At 36.8% G+C, this 21545-nt stretch overlaps 1 protein-coding gene and 1 long non-coding RNA gene across 4 annotated transcripts in view; one reads left to right on the top strand and one right to left on the bottom strand.

Annotated features, from left to right (window-relative positions):
* Positions 1 to 21545, top strand: part of ASPSCR1 (ASPSCR1 tether for SLC2A4, UBX domain containing) — an 89595-nt gene that overhangs the window by 58139 nt on the left and 9911 nt on the right. Inside the window, exon 13 of one of the 3 annotated variants that reach the window (XR_009153217.1) lies at positions 14484 to 14550. The exons of the other annotated variants lie outside the window; for them this stretch is intronic. The gene's annotated coding sequence lies outside the window, so the exon portion shown is untranslated. The remainder of the gene's footprint in view (positions 1 to 14483; positions 14551 to 21545) is intronic. 3 annotated transcript variants of the gene reach the window in all.
* On the bottom strand, positions 8 to 19582 carry LOC131190090 (uncharacterized). The gene is made up of 3 exons (XR_009153218.1): positions 16801 to 19582; positions 13364 to 13541; positions 8 to 11460 (listed from the first exon to the last, which is right to left on the bottom strand). It is a non-coding gene; the product is annotated as an uncharacterized LOC131190090 (long non-coding RNA).

Below are 21545 nucleotides of genomic sequence, written 5' to 3'. Positions count from 1 at the left end.
AATTATAAAATGTTTTGTTTTTAAGATCAATGATTACTATTGTATAAATCAAATGAAGGACATTTGAAATGGCTTGATTTCTTGTGGTGCTAGAATTTCTTAAAATGATTCTTGCTTTGAATATAGATGATTCTATCAATAGTTCTTTTATTCTAAATTTCGAAAATCTTATCTCACTGGTCCTCTAATACCTGGTAATGTGTGGAATAATGGATTGTTGATAAAATAATGGCAGCATTAACACGAAGGAGGATACTGGATATTAGAATGGGTGCAGAATTCATTGATCTGGAAAACATTCTGTTTCATCCCAACCATGCTAAGTCTATGATCCAGCCCTAAAATCAGTGGTGGGATTCAAATAATTTAACAACTGGTTCCCTGCCCTAATGATTTCTTCCAACAACCAGTTCACCAAACTGCTCAGAAAGTTAACAACTGGTTCTCCTGAAGTGGTGCGAACTGGCTGAATCCCACCACTGCCTAAAATGTACCTGTTTTATTCATAATGCAATATCTGGAATACCAGAAAACAATTGTACTTCCAAGAAGTTACTTCTGGAAACTGCTGGACCAATCCTGAAAAGCCAGGAGAGGTTCAGCATTGTCCAGAAATAAACAAAACATTCTGGAATTCTATAGAATCATAGTGATATTTTTATTTGGCTTAAGCCCTCTTTATTTTTTAACATGTTACATTACTGGATCAGTGAAATTTCCTTATGCTAATTCTTACGGATTTAACTGGGTAATAATTCACTTTCTTGGAGTTAAGGTTCTTCTGGATGAGAGTTTTATTATATATTCATTGTTTCTCTATCACAAAATGTTAAGGGGGAACAAGCAGTGTTAGGGTTCATTAATAACTGTCTCATGATTTTTTACCAGCATTTTTCTAATTAAAGATAATATGTTACAGATGGAATCCTCACAGTATTGTTTAATATCAGTTAGGAAGGGAATAGCTATATAGTATTGCAGTGTTTGAGCAATAGGAAGTATTTCTTGGGATCATCTAATTAAGAATAATTGAAAACAGAGCATTGCCTGTAATCGTACCAAGTAACAAATAAATTCAGGACCAAGATTTTTAAATAATTGGAAGGTGTTGGTTTCAGCTACTTCTAATGCTATATAGTAATATATTTTAAGAGTTTCTGTCCAGGTAAATGAATCTTTCAGGATGCAGCAAGGAGAAAGATATCTAAGGCGGATTTCTATGAACTAAAACTCCTTTGTAAATTTGACCATTATTCTGATACAAAGTTGCTTATCCTTGATTAGTTCCTTTAAAACTACATTACTAGTTCCTTTGAGCAAGGCAACATTGTCCTTCCTTACATTGAGTACCACATTTTTGCTCCATGTGTCCCACATGCCAAAAAGAATGGCCTTTGATTTAGTCAATCTTCCATGTTTGCCATGGCATTGTTTAATAATTGTCCCAAAGCCTGTCTCCTAGTTCTTAAAAGAATGTGGGAAACATTATCTCTCCTCTAGAGCCACTGATTGGTAAATAATGAAGGAAGATGCTGATCTGTCCTCTGCCTGCAAGCATTTGTACCTTGTTCTTATTTGGGCACATTAACTGCCCATGCTTATTACTCAACTCAACTGTCTTGTGATACTACAGTGCATGTTATTTTTAGTTTATATGACTACAGCTTTGCAAAGTGCATGGGGTATTAAGCGAGAGAGAATAATTCATGTTTCATTCTAATCTTTCTCTTCTTAAGAAAAATATGGTGTTAATAAGGACTGAAAGTTTGAATATGTGCCCCGAACAGATTTTGTTCTTCTCATTTGCCTTGCTTTTTGGAAACAAATATGTCTGTATCAAATTATGCCAATTTTTTATGCTTATTTCTTTTATTCTATTTTTAATATAATGGTCTTATATACCAGAGATCGCCAACGTTTCGGAACTCAGGAACTGCTAAATTCATAATTTTAAATTCAACAGACCACTAATATGATTTTTTTTTAAAGATGAATAGTATTTAGTGCAATATAAAAAATGCAAATAATTATTCTGTGGCCCACCAAAATTTTCTCACGAACCACTAGTTCTATTCTGTGTTTTATATTTTGCATTTCTATATGGCCTAATGACTATTACCATTGTCGACGGGTTATGAAAAAAATTATTCTTGTAATGGAAGTGTTGAAAGTATTGTAGATAGCTCAATTATCTTATCATCCTGGGTTCATTTCCCAGAATTAATAAAACAGCAGCAGTAAGCCTTGGGTTATTTTAAAACTTCTGTTCAGTTTGTCTGCCTTATATTGTAGGCATGTAGTGAGTAATCCAGGTTCTGAATTATATTTTGCATTCATTGTAGGCTTTTTACAAATCAGGCAACATGGTCATGCTTGAAAGCGGTGTACAAAACATGAAATGACTCTACTTTAGGAAGATATGGAAAGGAGATAGGATCTCTTGCACAACCATTGCATCCCAGATGTAAAGAGTTGTGTTTTATTTTCTAGTATCAGTCACTGTTTACGGTTACTATAATCCCACAGTGTTTATTATCTGTTCTGAAGATCACTAGACTGACCTTCCTCTACTTCTCCGACTTGAGGTTAATTTGTTAACTTCTGTAAGAGTTCCTCCCTGTTGTGGGTCAATGCAGCTCTGTTTTTTCTTCCCTCTCTTTCTTTTGATCTTTTAGCCCCCAGGCCTCAGAAAAGAGCATACTTTTGCCAACTGAACAATCTTTCTCTGTTTTAGAGGCCTTGAAAAATTGTGTTCTTGATTTTTAGCAAAGTTTGCTGTGACTGAGTTTAACTCTTTGCATTAAAGATTTTTGCATAAACTGGCTACTTTTCATAATGAGGGTGAGAGTCTAGGTGGAACAAAAAGAGCCTTGCATGGTGATTTTCTCTCTTTCTTTCTTTTTTTTTTTGCATGAAAAATAGCTTAGCTGATCTGAAAATATTGCTTGCAGAATGTGATATATACTAAGAGTCACTTAGAGGTTGATAGGTTATACAGAGTGTACTAGGAATTCGTTTCCATAGTCTTATCTCATAGCCTCTCAGGCGGCATACTGAATTAGGAAAGGATTAGAGTTCTTCTGAAGTTGTTTATAATTGATCTTTCCAAATTCCATAACTTCTTATGGATGAGATACAAGTGCAGCTGCTGTCAAGAGTGCTGAACATATAAAGTCAATACTGTAGCTACTTGCATCCAAATTTGAGGCTTCTTTCCTTTTGATAAATGTGTCTAACTAAAGATCTCTTGCCAAAAAGTTTGGGTTTCTCCAAAAAACGTATCTCTATATGAATTACCAATAAGATTTTATTTCTTGCTACAATACTTATATCAGCCTCTTTTTCCTTTCACTATGAGAATATGTTCAGTTTATGCTCTTTTCAGCCTTGTTACATATTTGTTGTTTCTAGGTTGTGGTTCTGTGATTTGTAGGCTATTTAATTCCTGATGTTGTCCCAAGGGCTTTTCTGCATGAGCAAAACAGAAAGCTGCATCTTAATCATAAGCATGATTTCCCCAAAAGTATTTCCAAAGGGTAGTACTCTACTTTTACAAACATACTACTTGTGGGTAATTGCATGGGCAGAAAGTTTTTTCTTGTTTTGAAGGAAAGCAAAAATCTGGCTAGATGGCAACTCTGACCTAAAAGAGTGTTTATCCTTTAGAAAATTCCATAAAATATTGCTTTATTTCTGGAAGCAAGGTAGAACAGACACAGTCTTGAGTTTTAGTGTCTTTGGGTTAGCTCTGCCTAGCTCATCACTCTATTAAAAGTGGTGCACTTTTTTACACTAAAGCATAGTGCAGGGACACAAACCTCAATTCCTTTTAAGAAAAAGGTAGATGGTTTTTATTAACTATCCACCTAAATAACATGGAAGTATATTTCACATATGTGAGTAGGCCTGCACAGATTATTCACTCTTTATCCATGTCTCAACAGTGTGAAGCAACTGCAAATGTAGGAAACTTTGGCATATCTGTTTTGGGCCTTCATAGTGTCGATCCAGATAATGGCTTTGCTTACCAGCTATGTGCCTCTTGAATTAACCCTACCATTTTAATTAGGAATACATTGTAAGAGATGTACTTTTTAATAGCAGCACAGAAGGTAGAATTCAAAGAAATAAGGAATCGTTCCATAGGCATACAGAAAGTTTATGAAAGTGCGAAGGTCAGCTCTTTGAGGTGTAGATTCAAGAACTTCACTGGGCTGGTGGAAGTCTCTCATTGTAAGCTTAATCAGCGGAAGTAATAAAGGTTGTCTATAGCAAATTAGAACCAAATGCATTCTTACTGGACAATAAACAGATGGTGTAGAAAGGCCTTGAAAGCCATTTTAATACCTGAATCTGTCTACTGCTCAGATTCACTTGCAACCTTCAGTGCTGGAACAAAAGGTTCTGTGCCTTTGTTTCTGAGTTACAATGTCATTGTGGTGAGGAGCAGCCAGTTCAGTGTCTTTTTTTCTCCTTGTAATTCTCCTCCTTCAAAGTCACTGAAGATATTTTAATTAAAAGCAGAAGTGCTCGTGGCAAGATCCTGTGTGCCTTTGAACTGGGAGACTTTCTCGCTTACTGAGAAAGCAGCTTCTCTCATCTTTACTTGTTATGTGCCATCTTGCCCACAGCTGCCACCCAATATGATCTTTGATTCCCACACATTTGTCATGGTGGGAAGATGAGGAAATCAGAAATTTCCATAAGGAGGCTTACTGGAAAAGAGCCAAACTGGGCTTCTGATATAAAATATTGACAAAACTTTGTATATGAAAATGGGACTTTTTCCATACTGGTTGGCCTTCTCAAATTAGAAATGGGGTGTAAACCAAATAAGGCCTGCAAAGTTTAATCAGCCTTTCAACCTTTGAATCAAACGGCAGCGACAGCGGGGCTGGCCTGATTGATTGATTTTAATAATTGGGGATTTTAGCGGGCTTTTAACAGGGGTTTTATCTTTGTAGTTTTATCTAATAGTTTTAAGTATACAGAAGTTTAATTAGATTTTTAACTTTGTTATGGTATTTTAAATGGTTTTTTGTATTATTGTCATTTTATTTGCTGTACACCGCCCTGAGTCTTCGGAGAAGGGCAGTATAAAAATGTGAATAATAAATAAACAAACAAACACACACACAAACAAACAAACAAGAACCTCATTCACTTTTGAAGAAAATGTTTTAATTCATATTATTCAATGATACTATTCAACAGAAATGGTACCATTGAATAGCACTGTTTCAGTGTGTGTGCGTGTGCGCATGCGCACACACATTCATGAAAGAGAAAGGTTCTATACTTTCATGTTACAACTCTGTGGTTTTATAAACAATATCCTAGCTGTTCCTGAGTCCATGTGCTTTATAACTGCCAAGCTTTTGCTGCTAGATAATGCATCTTTTTTTTATTCTCTGACTTGTGTCAGAACATTAATTGTCTGTCCTTCTCTTAAGCCAGACATTCCTAATCTACATATACTTTGGCATACAGTTTTATCTTTGAACTTGACTTTTTGATCAATTCATAAGACTCCAAGAACTTTTTGTTTGCAAAAATTTCTTTATAACAGGATGCTTTCCTTTTATTTCCTATTCATTTTTTCTTTACCCATTTTGAATGTTAGCCATCAGATTCTGGGCATATAGTCACACTCCTTGATCCTGCTGGGTTGGCTTTTGTCCTCCATTTTATCTCCTCTTCTTTGCATCTTGATGAACTGTATAAGAATAAGAGTATAAAGCCCATTTGTGATAATTGGGCTTTTAGAGTTTAGATTCCTGTAATGTTAGAGTAGAATAAAGTATCAATTTTTTTTGGTTAATCTTGTTAATTAATTTTGGCCACGCAGGGTTTAGATGACTCTAATCTAATCTAGACGAGTCTAGATTAGATTAGATGCCACCTTTGAAAATAAACCCCTTTAAAACTAGCAGATTTACTTTAATCTGGTAAGCATGCAGCCTTGGAGTAGTTTACAAGTGTCCATGGTGTCTCCTTCCAAATCAAATTGGAGTTTGTGCAAAAAAGATAACATATAGAATGTCATATATCAGTTGCTACTGAACATATGTAGTCATTTTTTAAAAAATCAAGATGAACAATAGTGTTATTTCTGTCAAGGTGTGGTTCTTGAATTCTTTCCACACTTTCACCAGCAATTGCCGTAGCAGGCACATACATTGTTTTCTGTGTAACGAAGTGAGGATATGTCATATGTATGATCTATATTTGTCCCCAGGGACCTGTCTGGATTTGCTGTATGCATCTATAGTGTCTGTTTCTGTGTATGTGTGCCTGTATTGCCCTTGTCAGGTCCATTATTCCTCTTGTGTTGCATCTTGTCTGACCCATTACTTCTCTTGTGTGGTATACAACAGGGGTCTCCAACCTTGGCAACTTTAAGCCTGGAGGACTTCAACTCCCAGAATGCCCCAGCCACCTTTGCATCTACATATGCTGGATTATGTAGCCAGGAGGGCGGAAAACTTAAAATGGAAATGTCAGCAGGATTCTGGATCACTGCCCAACCTTAGGGATGCATTGAGGAGATTTATATATTTTAGATTTTTAATCTTTGTAAACCCCAGCTGGATCTGACACATTTTTGAACTCTAGTTCTTCTTTTGCCAACTTCTTCCTGTACACCAAATTTGGTCCTGGTCTGTTCTGTTTTCAGAGTTATCCTGCTGATAGACAGAGTCGTAAATCCCTTTCCAATATATCTTTCCAACATTTTATTGGCTTGGAAAGAATAAAAATTAACATCTTCCTCTGAAGACTTCTGTAGTTTTAAATTTTTACATCACAGTCTGTAAGTCTCCAGATCCTGTAATTACAACAAAAATTATGATGCATTCGCTTTTAAATATCTTATCCTAACAGTCATGCACTTCACAGTACTTCTTTTGTTCTCATTTTATTGGGTGGGAGCTGTTACTGCGTTAGTTCATTTCCAGGATCATAAATATGTAGACTTTCCTGGGGAAAAAAAACACATGTTGCATTGGAAACAACAAGTGCTGTAATTCACTATTTTACACTGGGAGGACCTCAATAATTAAATGTGTCTTGGAGCATTCTGTATCACCTGATCCATCCAACTCTGGGAGTTTAGATATACAGAAAGACATCACTAGAAATTTAGGATAAAAGAAATTGAGGCTTAGGATGAGTCCTTGGTATAATGATTTGATGACTTAGAAGCTTTTAAATTCCTCGTTTCTAAATTAGCAGGAAAGAATCTATTCAGACTTCATGTATCCTTTCCTAGGCTGCTGGAAAAAGTTGGGAAGAGATTAAAGCAATTCATAAACTCGATGTTTTGAGCAGAAATGTTAGTGGCTACTCTTAAATATTCAGAAACCCAGAAGTTACTTTCTAGTTAGAGTTATTCCTTGTCAAACATCTAGAACTTGAACAGCACTACTTTGAAGGAGAGCTCTTAATTTGGATATATTTCCAGTGCTACATTAAAATGTTAAACACCACTGGTGTTTGCACATAAACATTGTATTTTTCAGTGCCAAATATTTATCCATCCAGGGTTTTATCTATACCTAGACTGAATTATAGGTAGCCCTTGGCTTATGACTGCAATTTGGATCAGAAGTTCAGGTGTATGTCCCGATAGTTGTATGTCAAGGTACCTAGATGACCAGACCCATTTTTATGGCAGTCTTTAAGTAACTCATGCAAGTGTAAGTTTAAATCTTGTAGCTGGTAAGCAAATCACATAGTCATAAGTGCAAAGCCATTCTCCTGAATGGGTACTTTTTGCCTGAAACAGTCAAAAATACTGGAAACTGGCAAAAAATCTGGCTTTATTGCTAAGGGAACTGAATGGGCTGTCCTGCAGATTATGTTTTTTAAAATAGCTTTGATTGCTTTAATGTTTTAAAATGATTTTTGTTATGTTTTTGTGTCTTTGTGTTGATTGACATTATCTGTTGACATGTTTTAAATGTTGAATAGGCCAACTTTTGTATTCTGTTCTTTCATCTTTTTTCTCCACTTTCATCTATAAAAGCGATATCGTCAGCATACCTGAAATTATTAGGCTTCAGCAATCTTAATTCTTATTTCATTTTTTTCTAGTTCAGCATTTTTCATTATATATTCTGTATATGTACATAAGACAACCTCAGTGTATTCCTTTCTCAATATTGAACTATCCAGTTGCTTCCCTAGACAAATGAATATATACATATGTTCTTAAGAGTTGCCCAGAATTGGTTGAGAGATATATACTCAAAAGCTTTAATACAATCAATAAGCAAAAAGTAAGCATGTTTTTGGAACCCTCCTTTTGTTTTATTCATTAGATATTAGCAATGATATTTTAGGTGCCTTTTTGTCTTCGATATCCAGCTTGTATATCTGGCAGTTCTTATTTCATATATTGCTGATCCTAAAGTATAATATCTTGAGCATTGTTAATATATGAGATAATTGTAGTTACTCAGTAGATTGAATATTCTTTATCACTGATTTTTTAAAAGTTGAAATAGAAAATGATCTTTTCCAGTCTCTTGTTTAACAGTACAATTTAAAAATTGCAAGAGCACTTTAATTGCACCATCTTACAGATTCCTCAATAGATAGGGTGATATTTCAACAAATCCTGCATCTTTATTGTTGTAGAGCCCATTTAACTTCCTTTTTCAGAACAGTGGAGTAATTACTTCCAGGGGGGTGATTTGGGAAATCTCAGAGTAACAGAGCAATTTGTAGTTGCTTGTTTGTAATTCAAGAATCTAGTTTGGGACTGCTGCTGCTTAAAGACTTGTGTAAAGCAACAGAGGTATTTGGGGGTGGGGGGGTGAGAGACAATTCAAGACCAGAAAAAGGTTTAATTGAGTCAAACAATTCAAGAACCACTCTTCCAAATTGTCTAGCTATAGCTCAGAGATCCAGTGCATTGTCATTGAAATTGGGATGTGGTTTTTCCCCCCCAGCTCCTCCATATATTCTCTTCTTGCTTCAGTAAATCTTTGCCTTCTTTATCTTTTATGTTTTGCATAAAATTAATTTCTGTAATTTTTTGTAATATTCTATAAATATTATATTCTTCCCATTCAGTAACTATCTTAATTTCTTTGTATTACTTATTTTTATTTTTGCTTTACTTTGGAATTAAATGTTTAGTTGGGCAAAGTTTCCTCTTGTCTGTTATTTTCCATCGTCACTTACATTTCAGGAGGAGATGGGCACTTCATTTTCTTTTATCTTTTGTATTTCAGAATATTTTGCTTGCTTCATCTTTAATATTGAATTCTTCAAACAGTCTACTTTCCACATCTAATTTGTTATGTGTGTTCTATACCTTTAACATATTATCTTGTAAAATACTCTTGAAGTTGTATCATAGGAGTTTTGATTGGAGTTCAGGCCAGCAGCAGATCTTGTTTATGATGACTTAGTAGAGCTTCTGCTCCATCTTCTTGCATAGGCTATAATCAATTTGATGTTAATGTTGTCCATCCAGCAATATCTGTCATTTAAATTATTGGAAAGTATTTGTTATAAATATTGAACATGAATGAAGGCAAATATATGTGTCCCAAGATTCTAGAGAGAGAGAAGTTCTCTGAAGTTGGGCTTCAGCATGATTCCGAAAGCTTGGAAGAATAAACCTCTGGTCCCAGTGACTCCGATTGGATCCTGCAATAAATATTTAAATTTCTTGATAGAATACTTAGGTCAAAATTATATGCTCTATTACTTCCAATTATACCATTTCATTGAAGTATTTTTCTGATCAGTTGCTAAAGAACTCTAGTATCTGTTTCCTTTGCATCCGCAGTTGAAGCACATACTTGTATCACCATAATATTGATCGGTATAGATCTGAATTGAAATTACACTATAACTATAAGGGTTATATTTATTTTTGATACCCTGTAATTAATGAAGATGACTGGTAGAAGAACTGATGCCCCACGTATGTCAAGTCATCCATCCAACTCCATTTCAGTTTGATAAACACTGAATACATAAACACACAACTATTTGGGAAATTGATAAAAATAAGGCCCGGAAATGTTGGTTGAGAGCAGACTTTCTGATTTAAGTGGCTATGTGTGTTTAATATTACATCTCTCAGTGCTGAAGTGGCCAGATTATTTTGTTTAGGTACTGGCCCGTCCCTGGAGGGTAGATGGGGAGAAATCAACCCCAACTTAGTCCTGTCAAGTTTGCATCGCTATGGAATTAGGAGGCCCCCAGATTCAGGGATATTTTTTTGTCTCTAATCTTGGATGGGATGGCACTTCCCCATTCAAAACTGGTGCACAGTCTGGGGGTCGTTTTGTACTCATAGCTCCCACTTGGAGAACAATTGTGGTCATAGCCAACTGTGTACAGTTTTATCTTGTGTGCCATTTATACTCTTTTCTGGATTAGAAGGCTCCTCAGACAGTCACTTATACCAGAATATTGTCACTTATCTATTGCAATGTACTCTACATGAGTCTGTCCTTGAAGAGCACTTGGAAGTTTCCACTGGTCCAGAATTCAGCGGTATGGCCAACGATGGAAATGGCTTGGGATGGCCACATACTAGTCCTGCTTTGCAAGCTACATTGGTTGCCATTGTGCTCTAGGTAGAATTCTAGATGCTGATTATCATTATAAAACCTTATATGGCAGGGGGCCAGGTTATTTGAGGGATCGCCTATATCCCATGGTATTTGCTAATCGCATAAGAACTGGCAGAATTGGAATGCTCGGGTCCTCTTGATTAAACAACCCTATCAACGCAGAAAGTGTGTCTTTTTGTTGCAACACCTGCCTTCTGGAATCAGATTCTCCCAAGAAAATCATGTGGCTCCTACTCTGATGGCATTCCCAAAAGCGTTAAAAACCTCCCAAAACTTAAAACGGGATAGAGAGGGTCCCCTTATTGGATTGTCTCTTTTGTATATATAGTGTACTGTCCAGAGAGGTGCTGATCTTGTATATTTTATATTGTGTTTTGCATGATGTTCAGTTTTAAATTGTGAGACCTCCAGTCACTTTGGAGTCAGGTGATGTCCCAAATCTGATGAAATGAATAAGTTTGTGTGGTCCTATATAAAGTGAAAATTGCCTCATTGATACCATCATATGTGTAGGTTTTCAGGAGCAAAAAAGCAATTCCATGCATTGATGCTTTTAAGTTCAGCAGTCTCATACCAGAAATCCCTTTCTTGGTAGTTGGTGTCTTTCATTGTCTTGAGATCACCTTGATAAAACTATTTTGATTCCCTTGCTTGTACAATCCCAATATCTGTCTTGTTCTGTTTCTGAAATGCTCCATGTTGGCTGAAGAAGTATACATACAGAAGTTAAAGGAAATATTAATGATGTTCTGTAAATACTTGGTAAATAATTAAGTTATCACTTACGTTTATTTTCCTTATAAGGCTGAAGAGACCTTGAGCGCTTCAACTGGAAACTTGGTAGCCATGGAGAAATAGAAGACTTAAGTTGTGGGATGAAAGAAAACTAGATGAATGTGAGCTTAAAAATAAAGAGGCTATATTTGAAGTGAACATCCTGTTGTATGTGTGTGTTTACAACAGGATAAATGTGCAGACTGGCAGCAACATAAAGTTTTTGAAAGTTATAAAGACTTCAAGGCATTAGCTTTGATATTTTGTTATGGCTGTTTGTGCTGGCTGCATTACCCCCATGGCCCATGAATTATTTTAAAATGTTCTTCAGGGCAGAACTGATCAACTGCAGATTTCACTGTTGCAGAATTCTAGCCAACCTCCAGCTGGTTTATGTACTTGTTCTAAGTTCATTGGACTTCTCAGATATGTTTTCCCTTCCTCCTCCTTATATGTTCCACTGCAGCAATACATACAGGCACCATTCATAGGACTAGAGTTGACTAGTTTGGCAAATTTTTAAAACGTGTGCTGGGAATTTGTGCTGAGAATGAAAGCAGGTATCTCAGAGTTTGGACAAAGATGGAATACAGCTGTAATTTCATCATCAAAAGAACTAAAAAGACCTCAAAAGTTTCCTTCTGTTTTCCTCTGATAGCAAATTGTAAAGGGGCTATGCAGGGTGAAACCTATTGCTGGACTTGTAATACAGGGACCACATTTATTAAAATGCTTTTTGAAACAAAAACAAAAAACAAGATCAACTTTCTATTCATGTCTTTCTATTGTGAAGCACAACTCATATAAATATGGTTCAGTTCAGACCCAATGATTTCTCATAACTTCAGTTCTAAGCCTGTTTAATCAGAAGGAATCATTCTGATTGCTGCATATATCCAATTTGTCCAATGCTCATTTATCTAAAACACCCTTATTGGAAAGGATTTGGGCTTCTTCTCCTTTAAGGTATCATTAATCATGTTAGTTTCTAGCACACACAAGTTAGCGTTGATTATCTTAGTGAGCACATAGATAGGCCTCCTCTGAGATAATTTATCCCAAACGTGACCCTTCACATCTCCCAACAATGTACTCATTGCTGTTGTAATTAAATACATCCAGTTTTCTGCCAGTTGTCTTCCCTATCTCTATTCTTCTATCTTTTCCAACATTATGGACTTCTTAAAGATAGCTAGGTCTTTGCATAATGTGTCCAAAATGTGATAATTTGATTCTGATCATTTGTGCCTCATGTGAGAACTCTGATTCATTTTCTTCTAGGATCATTTGTTTGTTTTCTTGGCTATCCGTAGTATTTTCAAGAGTCTTCTCCAACCCAAAGTTCAAAAGCAATAAAATATCCTGTCTAGTCTATTTTTTTTTTCAAATTCTCAACTTTCACTTCCATAGATTTTCACAGAGAGAACCATTGTCTGTATGATTCAGATATTTGTAGGTATTGACATATCACAATATCTGAATATTTTTTCCAAGGCAGTTTCACTGCTACCCTAACAAGAGCTAATCCATGGCGTATTTGTTGATTGCTGGTTCTTTTACTGTTGATAGAGTATCTTAAAAGGCAGAAACTATTCATCAGTGTCTTTGTTTGCATTTCTAATGCTGGTTGGTTGGTTGGTTGGTTGGTTGATTTATTTATTTATTTTCCACCTATATTATTTTTATAAACAACTCAAAGCAGTAAACATATCCAATACACCTTCCTCCTCCTATTCCCCCACCCCCAATAACAACTTTGTGGGAGTGTTTGGCCCAACCAGCTGGCTTTCATAGCTAAGGCAGAATTAGAACTCACAGTCTCCCACTTTCTAGCCTTTCTAGGTTGCTGTATCTATTGCCATTAGTTTGTTCTGTATTTAATAATTGTCCCATTTTTTCACTGTGTTCCTTAGTGTCTATCTATGGAGATTCTCAGTCATCCAGGTCACGGTTGTTCCAAAAGTGCCTTTTCAAAAGGCAACTGGACTTACTTGTTTTTCTTTGAAGACATTTTGCTTCTCATCAAAGAAGCTTCTTCAGTTCTGGCTGCATGGTGGGGAATAGAAGGATTTATACTCCTTGGAGACAGCTGGTCATTTGCATTCTTTTAGAGAAAGTGTTTCTTAGCTTTCATTCCAAGGGCACATTCAGCTAGCAGAGTAGGATAACCTGTATTGCAAGGAGATAAAAGTGTGAATGTCAGTGGAAGAGAGAAATGAAATTGTGTTGGAGAATTCAAGAAGTCAGTTGTGTGTAGAAGAGGTAAAACTCTGAGACTCTGAAGCGACAAGTGAGAAAGGAGTAACAGAGCCTTAAAATCTCAAACTTTCAAAAGACACTGACTAGCTACAGCCAGTTAGCAACAAATAATTGCTTTATCCCTCCTACAAACTGATAAGGAACAGGAGGTAGCGAAGCAACTTAGTACAAAGGAGTAATTACCAGCCTGTTAAATTCCCAGCAGGACCTACTGAAGTATAAGGGCTGGAAGGTGGAGGATAATTTAGAATTAAATGTAAGATAAAAAAACATTACCTTCCTCTTAATAAAAGGAAGGTAAGACTAGGAAAAAACTGATAATAACTGCTTTTGTTGCTATATAAAAGAAAAAGCTTTATAGCCTTCTAGTCAGGAGGGAGGTTTCTGGCCCAAACCTACCTAATGATAACTCTCGCATATAACTACTAGAGGTTCTTATAAGTAGAGAATATTTCTAAGGTATGTTGGATGTTGACATTCAACTATAAAGAATAATAGTATATTTTTCCATTTCTTTGGATCAATTTACTGTTTTTCCATCTATGTCCTTTAACATACCAATTTGAGGTTAGAAGCTCCTGAATGTGGGGATCTTTTGGACACTTTTCTTCTTTGTCCTTATCTGTTTGCATTTCCACTCTCTTTACAGACATCGATGTAATTACTGCTTCTTGTCTCTTCTAACAGTTATTTGAAATTCAAGTTCCATCCTGAGATCTCTGACTTTCTTGGGGGTGGCTTCTCTTTTTTTCTTGGCAAGTCCCATCATCTGTTGTCCCCATTTGCTTTTTTGTTGTTTGGCAGTCTCTTGTTACATTCATCTTTAACAAGTTCTGTGATTTCATTCCACAGTTCCTCTGGTTGCCTATCAATGTGGTTTAGGACTTCAAAACAATTCCTGAGGTTTTCATTGCAAATGGTGGGTATACATTCAGCGTCATACTATGGAAACTGATTGGCTTTGTTCTTCTGTTTGGCTGCACTTGGAACTTGCAAATGAACGGTCTGTGATGTATTTCACAGTCAATCCTGGCTAATGTCTTTTGCTATTAAACCATAGCTCTTCCACTTCCTAATAATAATATAGTGAATTTGACTACTGTATATTTTATCTGGTAATGTTCATGTATAGAGGTGCCATTTCCAATTGTTGGAAAACAATGTTACTAATGAAAAATCACTGCTTTAGCAACACTGATAAGTTGCTACCTTTCTCATTTCTGTTTCATAAATCATACAATCCATGTTATTTCCAACATATATATTCTCCAACAAGAAACACCACGTATTGCTTGCATATTCTGTTGATCTGAGAATAAAAGTTACCTTCTTTCTGCATCAGTGGTTGGAGTATAAGCTTGAATAATTGTCACGTTAAATGCTTGTCCATAAAGTCTAATTAATATTATTGGGTCATTGACTGCATTGTTTCCAAGAACTGTCTTTATTACCCAAGTACCGTCTTCCCGATTAAAAAAAACCCAGTTCCTTCTTCATTTTTCATGTCCTTGAGTAGTAAACAGTATGATCATCTGACTGAAAGTGTCCAGTTCCAGTCCATTTCAGTTCACTCGTATCTAAGAAGTCCATGTGTAGCCATTTCATTTTGTCTTTCACTTAGTTGGGGATCATTTTCACACATTTCATACATACATACATTTTCTGCATAGTAACATCAGCAATTAGAGATCCCATAGCTTTAATCTAGCTAATCCATCAACACCATGTTCCAAAAGAACCTCCTCTTTTCTTCAGTGGCTTATTAGGTGCCATCTGACTTGAGGGGACTGTCATCCAGCATTATCTTATTAATTACGTTATCTTGTCTGTCCATGCAGTTTTTTTGGTAAAAGTCAGGAATGGTTTACCATTGTCTTGCCCTGCACGGTATGATATAATGCCTTGCCTTTATTGCTAAAGTCATTATCTGCCTCCTCTATCTTTCTGTATTGCTGCTGCTCAATACAGATGTATTGTCAGCTTCAACTGAGCAGCTTTGGCTAGGAGAATGTACTCTTGGAATACCCTCCAAACATTCTTCATTCATTCCTCCCGGAACGTATTCAGCTGTCACAGTGTAGAGCAGCATAGCGGGACCTGGAAGGTAGTGGTGGGGGATGTGCTGCAGTAGAATTGCAGAAATAATTATACCAAGGAATAAAAGTAAGGAAATGAATCAGTGTGTTTGAAGTTTTGCAATAAATCCATAGTAGTGTACCACTTTAATATTAAAACAGCTAGCACTCTGGTGAAATAGCTAGTGCTCTGGCTGATGAGTAAAAGTTGAACTTTTAGACATTATCTGATAAAAAAATAATAGGCTTCTTAAGTCTTCCTTTCCCAGCTGCCTCCTGTGTTTGATCAGGGCCTTCTCAGCTTGGGAAGCTTTGTTCTCAGGTACTAAGACAAGGCCATTTAGGCAGTGTCCCTTTGACCGTGCTTCTCATGTTTATATCCCTTCCGGAGATGCTCTTTGCCTCTTGTCAGAGGACTTTGATCCACAAGCTCCCCAATTAAATTTTCCAAGTGCTGGTTTCTGTGTTCAGTGAATGGTTGGGGATGGGGAGGGTGTTCTGGATTATATGGTATTTCATGCTACTAGTTTAAGAGTTCTGCATTCATGTGCATGTCCCCTTTGATGTACTCATATACTTACTAATCTTTAGTCATCAAACTAACCATGGACTCATGGCACTCTAGTCATTACAACTCGTGTCATGGAAAGAATGCTCCTCCTTTTGGCAGCTGCAAGTCTCTTTCCTCAACCCTCCAAAGACAGTAGCCACTACTTGGTCTAGTGTTCTCCGAATAAACTTGGCAAATCTTTTTTTTTTTTTTTTTGATAGGAGGGTGATTTACCTTGGACAATGGACAGGAGAATGTATCAAAGTGAAGCTGTCCAAATACAGGGAGTGATGGGGAAGAGGATTTTTCCCATGAAAAATGATACATGAAAATGTAGACATAGTTGCAACCAACTATCCCAAAGAAAAATCTTAAGTACTAGGCAAGGTGCTGTGAATGTGAAGTTTGTCTAAGTATGATATATGGGCTTTAGCCTGCTTTCCATAACTTCTTATTTGAACTGATGAAATGGGACTTCTGATGCCACAAAATAAATCTGTATTATTTGTTTACTGCTTGATGTGAATCAAGAGATTATAATTACCTGGTACAGAAGGTATATTTGTTACACTTGAAAGACATCTTAGTCTGACTTCAGAAGTAGACAACTTAGATACAATAACATGCTGCGGATGTGGAGGCAAGCGGCAACTGTGGAAGCACAGGGCAATTGTTTGTTAATTAAAAGAGAAATATGTACTGTGAAAGTACAAAGGCATCAAAGACATAAAGGGTTAGTGAATTTCTAGTAATTATGCAGTCATGTAAGGATAATTTCAACAGATAAGCCTATTTTGCCATTTTACTTCCTTAATTCTATCCCCTGTTCCACCCCACAAAATGGAATAGGTAAAACTTTAAAGTTTTTAGCCATACTTAGGTTTTCCCATGAAAGGCTCAAACTGTTGTCCTTGCAAAATAACATTTTTTCTGTGTCTTGCTGCAGTTCATTTGTTATTCATTTTAAGTGCTCAGAAACAAAGGACATGTTAACTTTGATCATTTTCCAGAGATACACTCTTTCCCAGAATGATGGGCACACATCCATGTTGTTTCTGCAGGATATCCAGTTAGTATTCTTCCATAGCACTCCTTTCATTGTTTAGTCAGTTACTACTCAGAGAATCCTATTTTTCAGCACTGATGATGACTTTTCAGCTGTAGTTCAAGACTGCACTAATATAGTGCATTGTCTTTTTGGCAATGATTGCCATGGTGTCATCCTTTCCAAAAAAAGGAAATTAACAGCGTTAACACATGGAAGGGATAGGCAATCATTTGGACCTGATGAATCAAATTTGTGACTATATTAGATGGTCTCACAAAATGGCTCTCAGAAGCATAGCCAATGACAAAAACTCATTCCCCAAGCCTAAGTTCCTCTTCCCGCTCTCTTAAAATGGTCTCTACAACCCATTTTCTTGTTGTTTTCTGACTTTCTTCCAAAACCAGCAATATGTTACCACAGACATTGACCATTTCTATTTTGTAAGGATGCCTGTGGAAAAAATGTGGAGCACAGATACAACATTATAAGTTGAGCATGTACTGTTTTTTTGAAACCAAGATCCAATTTTTTTTAAAAAAAATAATATGCTGGAACCTACGCAACATTGGCCATGACTACAACAAAACTCAACTTTCTTTAATTTACGGTAAATATGGAGTTGCATCAAAGTTTTCCTGGTGCTACTGTTACCTTGTGCCTCAAATTTAGTGTATTTATTGTAAGTAAAGATGTTAATATGCTTGGCACTTTGCTTCATAGGCTGACATTTTTCTATTTATTTATTTTTTTCAATTGTTTCTAAATCAGACAGAATTAAAGGCCTGACAATTTCAAGAGAATTATTGTCATGTGCCATATTCCATCCCCATATTATTTTTCAATGCACACATTATTGTTAACAATATGTGATGCACTGACCAGTCATTTAAATCTCAATATCTAGATCTTTTTTTAGTATATTAATTCTATGTTATGTTTGTAAACTTCCAGAAACATCTGTCTGGAAGCTCTTGGAAGGAGAATGTTGCCCTAGATGGGCTCTAGGTCTGACCCAACAAGGCAGTTCTCTTGGTTGTTACTGTGCTAGTGTTTTTAAGCCTTGAAGTTAAAGCGATGCACTAAAGCTGAAATGCTGTGATAGCAGAAATCTATTACATTTAATGACAGTCTCTTTGATCTTTTATTTTTCAAGTCTTCTCCCACAGCTTTTCTGTTTTTATCTGTTTAATTTGTAAACTGTGTATATGTATACACAGGGATGGCAATACAAAGATACCCCAAGCGTATGGTGTAACAAATAGTCACAAATGATTAAATAAAACTGTAGAAGAATGGTACATGTTTTTCACAAGTGGAATAGAAAATTGTACTCAACGTGGCTGAAGTGTTAAATACTTACATTACGTAGCATCTGAGTTCTCAGTGTTTTTGTTTGATTGATGGCACTGCTTCTCCTCTAACCTGTTTGATTTTGAAAAATAATTTTTATGAAGTCTAGAAGCTTTCATCTGAATAATTGAAAATTCTTCAAATGAAAATGTGATTTTCAGGAGCTCTGCAGGAATTGTGAATGTATTATCTTGATAAAAAAGAAAGAGCAGTTCCAAATATTCAAAAGCTATAGGCATCCATACCATAAAAGCAATAGGGAATGATTCACAACTTAGAGAAAGTTTCTGTCAATGAAGAAGTTGGAAATTGCCTCAGGTCATCCATTTTCATATAATAATTCCAAGGAAATAAGAGTGAAAGTGGTAAAATGACTCTATCAAGCAGTGCTATAGAAAACAGAATTGAAGATGGGTCTTGCCAAGGTGGATTAGGGAGGAAAGAAGGCGTGTGTTCTGTCCCCCACCTCAGTCCTGGAGGCACACGAACTGACTCAGTTAGCCAGCAATTGAGTCCACGGCAACTATCAGCTCTGGCAGCAAACCAGCGTTCGTCTGCCAAGGATTTCTTTATCTCTTGATGCCGGCGTAGCAGAGCTCGTTACCGGAGCAACCAGGAAGTCAGGAGCAAACAGCAATTCAGGCCAAATGCTCAGTCAGATAGTTCAGCTCAAGTTTTCTCCAGTCAGTTGATTTGTTCGTCACAAAGTAGTATAGCAGCCCCTCCTGCTTTATACCCTGTGGGGTGTGGCTCTGTGACTCAGCACTTTCTAGGCCTGCCCCACCCCTGCTTCTGTTGTTCCCGCCTCTCTTGTCTATGAAACCTGGGATCTAACCAGGGGCTGATTGTCCACAGCTGGGCCTGGAAGCGTTTCCTGGGCGGGGGGGGGATACGGAGGCCTCATCACCTGCTCCACCTGGCCTGCCTCTGGCTCCTGGAGCTGAGCCAGAGAGGCCGGCCCTTTAGAAGGGAGCCCTGACGGCCCTTCCCCCTCACTCTCTGAGTCACTTTCAGGCAGGGGGCCAGGCCCGGGGCGGGAGCCACAACAGTGTGGAGATAAGTTGTTTTTTCTGTATATCCCTAGGTTGGTTGGATAGATACATGTATTTAAATCTTGTGTCTAAGAAAAGATACCAAGAGGTTCAGGCTATCCCAGAAACCCATACATTATCATTTTGTTATCCTGCACTTGATTGGGTCAAAATCTTACATGCCACATACATTTTTTAAGCATAGTGTGCTTTGGAGGTTGCAATAAAATATACTCAAAAAGAGACAATTGATGCCCAAATGAGCATGCTGTGTGCCTAGCCTGGAAAAAAAGAGCAAGCTATGGATCAAGCTCTCTGAAGAGAGTTTTTATTGGCCAAACTCTAGGAAAGAAAATAGATTTTGGGGGAGGTGGTGGCTGAAATTTGTGTGCTCCTGAACTGCTGTCTCATTCCTTCAAGTCTCTTCCAATTAAAAGTGCTTTGGTCTGATGTCTTGCCAGTGCTGGGAATTGGTTGGGGAGGAGGAGTTGGAAAGCTAAAGCTGGGCTTATTTGTCAACTTGTGAGTAAAAATAGGGTAGCAGATTGTGTGTGTGTGTGTGTGTGTGTGTGTGTGTGTGTGTGTGTGTGTCATAAGCATTTGTACTGCGTGTGTCTGTCTCATTCTTGGATTGTGTTCCTCTGTGCCCGCTCTCTCCCTCTTCTTTGTGTTTCCCTCACAGGCTCTGCCATGAATTTTCTCTGACCCCTTGGGGCCGTTCCCACTTGAAGCTTTGAAGTGTGTGCCCAGAGCTTGATTGACAAGGAAGTTTTAGTGGCGGCAACTGGAGAAACTGAAAAGGGCAGGGCTTTGAACTAAAGGGCTTTGAGCTCCGAGATGCTGCGCTTAGTTATCTCCTTCAGAATGTTAATTATTCATCACGATAATTGGGCAGGAGAGAAAAAAAAAGAGAAGAGGTTATTAAAAAATTCCAACACTAACACACTACAAAACCTCATTTTCCAATTCTGTGGCTGGCGTGAAAAGGATAGTGTGTGTGCGAAGAAGCTGAGGGAGAGTTTTGTTGTTGTTGTTTTCCTTTAATCCATTCTCTAAATAGTAGGATCCCTTCAGATGAAGACAGCGGAAACATCAAAGCTTTTATAAGAGTTTTCTTGGAGTTTCTTAACTGTGTCTGGTACTTTTTTAATTAAAAAGTTTACGAACAGCCGCCTTTGTGACTGGCTTCTGGTGACGTTAGCCAACCTTGTGTCCCAATGTCTGGGAGAGAAAAATATTTTAAAAAGCCTAATAAATACTGTTTTTGACACTGCAATATCTGGTTGATGCTCTGGAAGATCAACCAATGAATGGAGGACCCATTCACTGAAAGAGAGACGAATCTAGCTGCCATGCAGACACAATTCTTTAGAATTCTTTAGAGTCTAATATTGTACAATATCTCATGGTGAAGTAATTACTAAAGTTTGTTATTTTCAATATCCATTGCTATACCTGGATTTTTCCAGTATCCAGATATCAGCAGAAATCATTTCAAAAGTAGCAGTGTGTTTATACCATTCTAGTAATTAAACAAGAGATCTGAAAATCCTTTCTTTATTAATGTTTTTAGCAGTTTGTTAGAAGTAAAAATCCTGCCTATATTCATTGCATTTTATTCTGCTGCCGATTTATGCAGTTTAGAAATAATTATTTCACTGCTTGATGAGGTTATTTTGGTAGTGATCTTGCTGCTCAGATATAGATTCAGATTATTTATAAGAAACTTAACCTGTTTGATTTTGAAAAATAATTTTTATGAAGTCTAGAAGCTTTCATCTGAATAATTGAAAATTCTTCAAATGAAAATGTGATTTTCAGGAGCTCTGCAGGAATTGTGAATGTATTATCTTGATAAAA

Source organism: Ahaetulla prasina, chromosome 2 (genome assembly GCF_028640845.1).
Source record: "Ahaetulla prasina isolate Xishuangbanna chromosome 2, ASM2864084v1, whole genome shotgun sequence".
In the NCBI taxonomy this organism is placed as follows: domain Eukaryota; kingdom Metazoa; phylum Chordata; class Lepidosauria; order Squamata; family Colubridae; genus Ahaetulla; species Ahaetulla prasina.
This window is presented reverse-complemented; position numbering and strand designations above follow the sequence as displayed.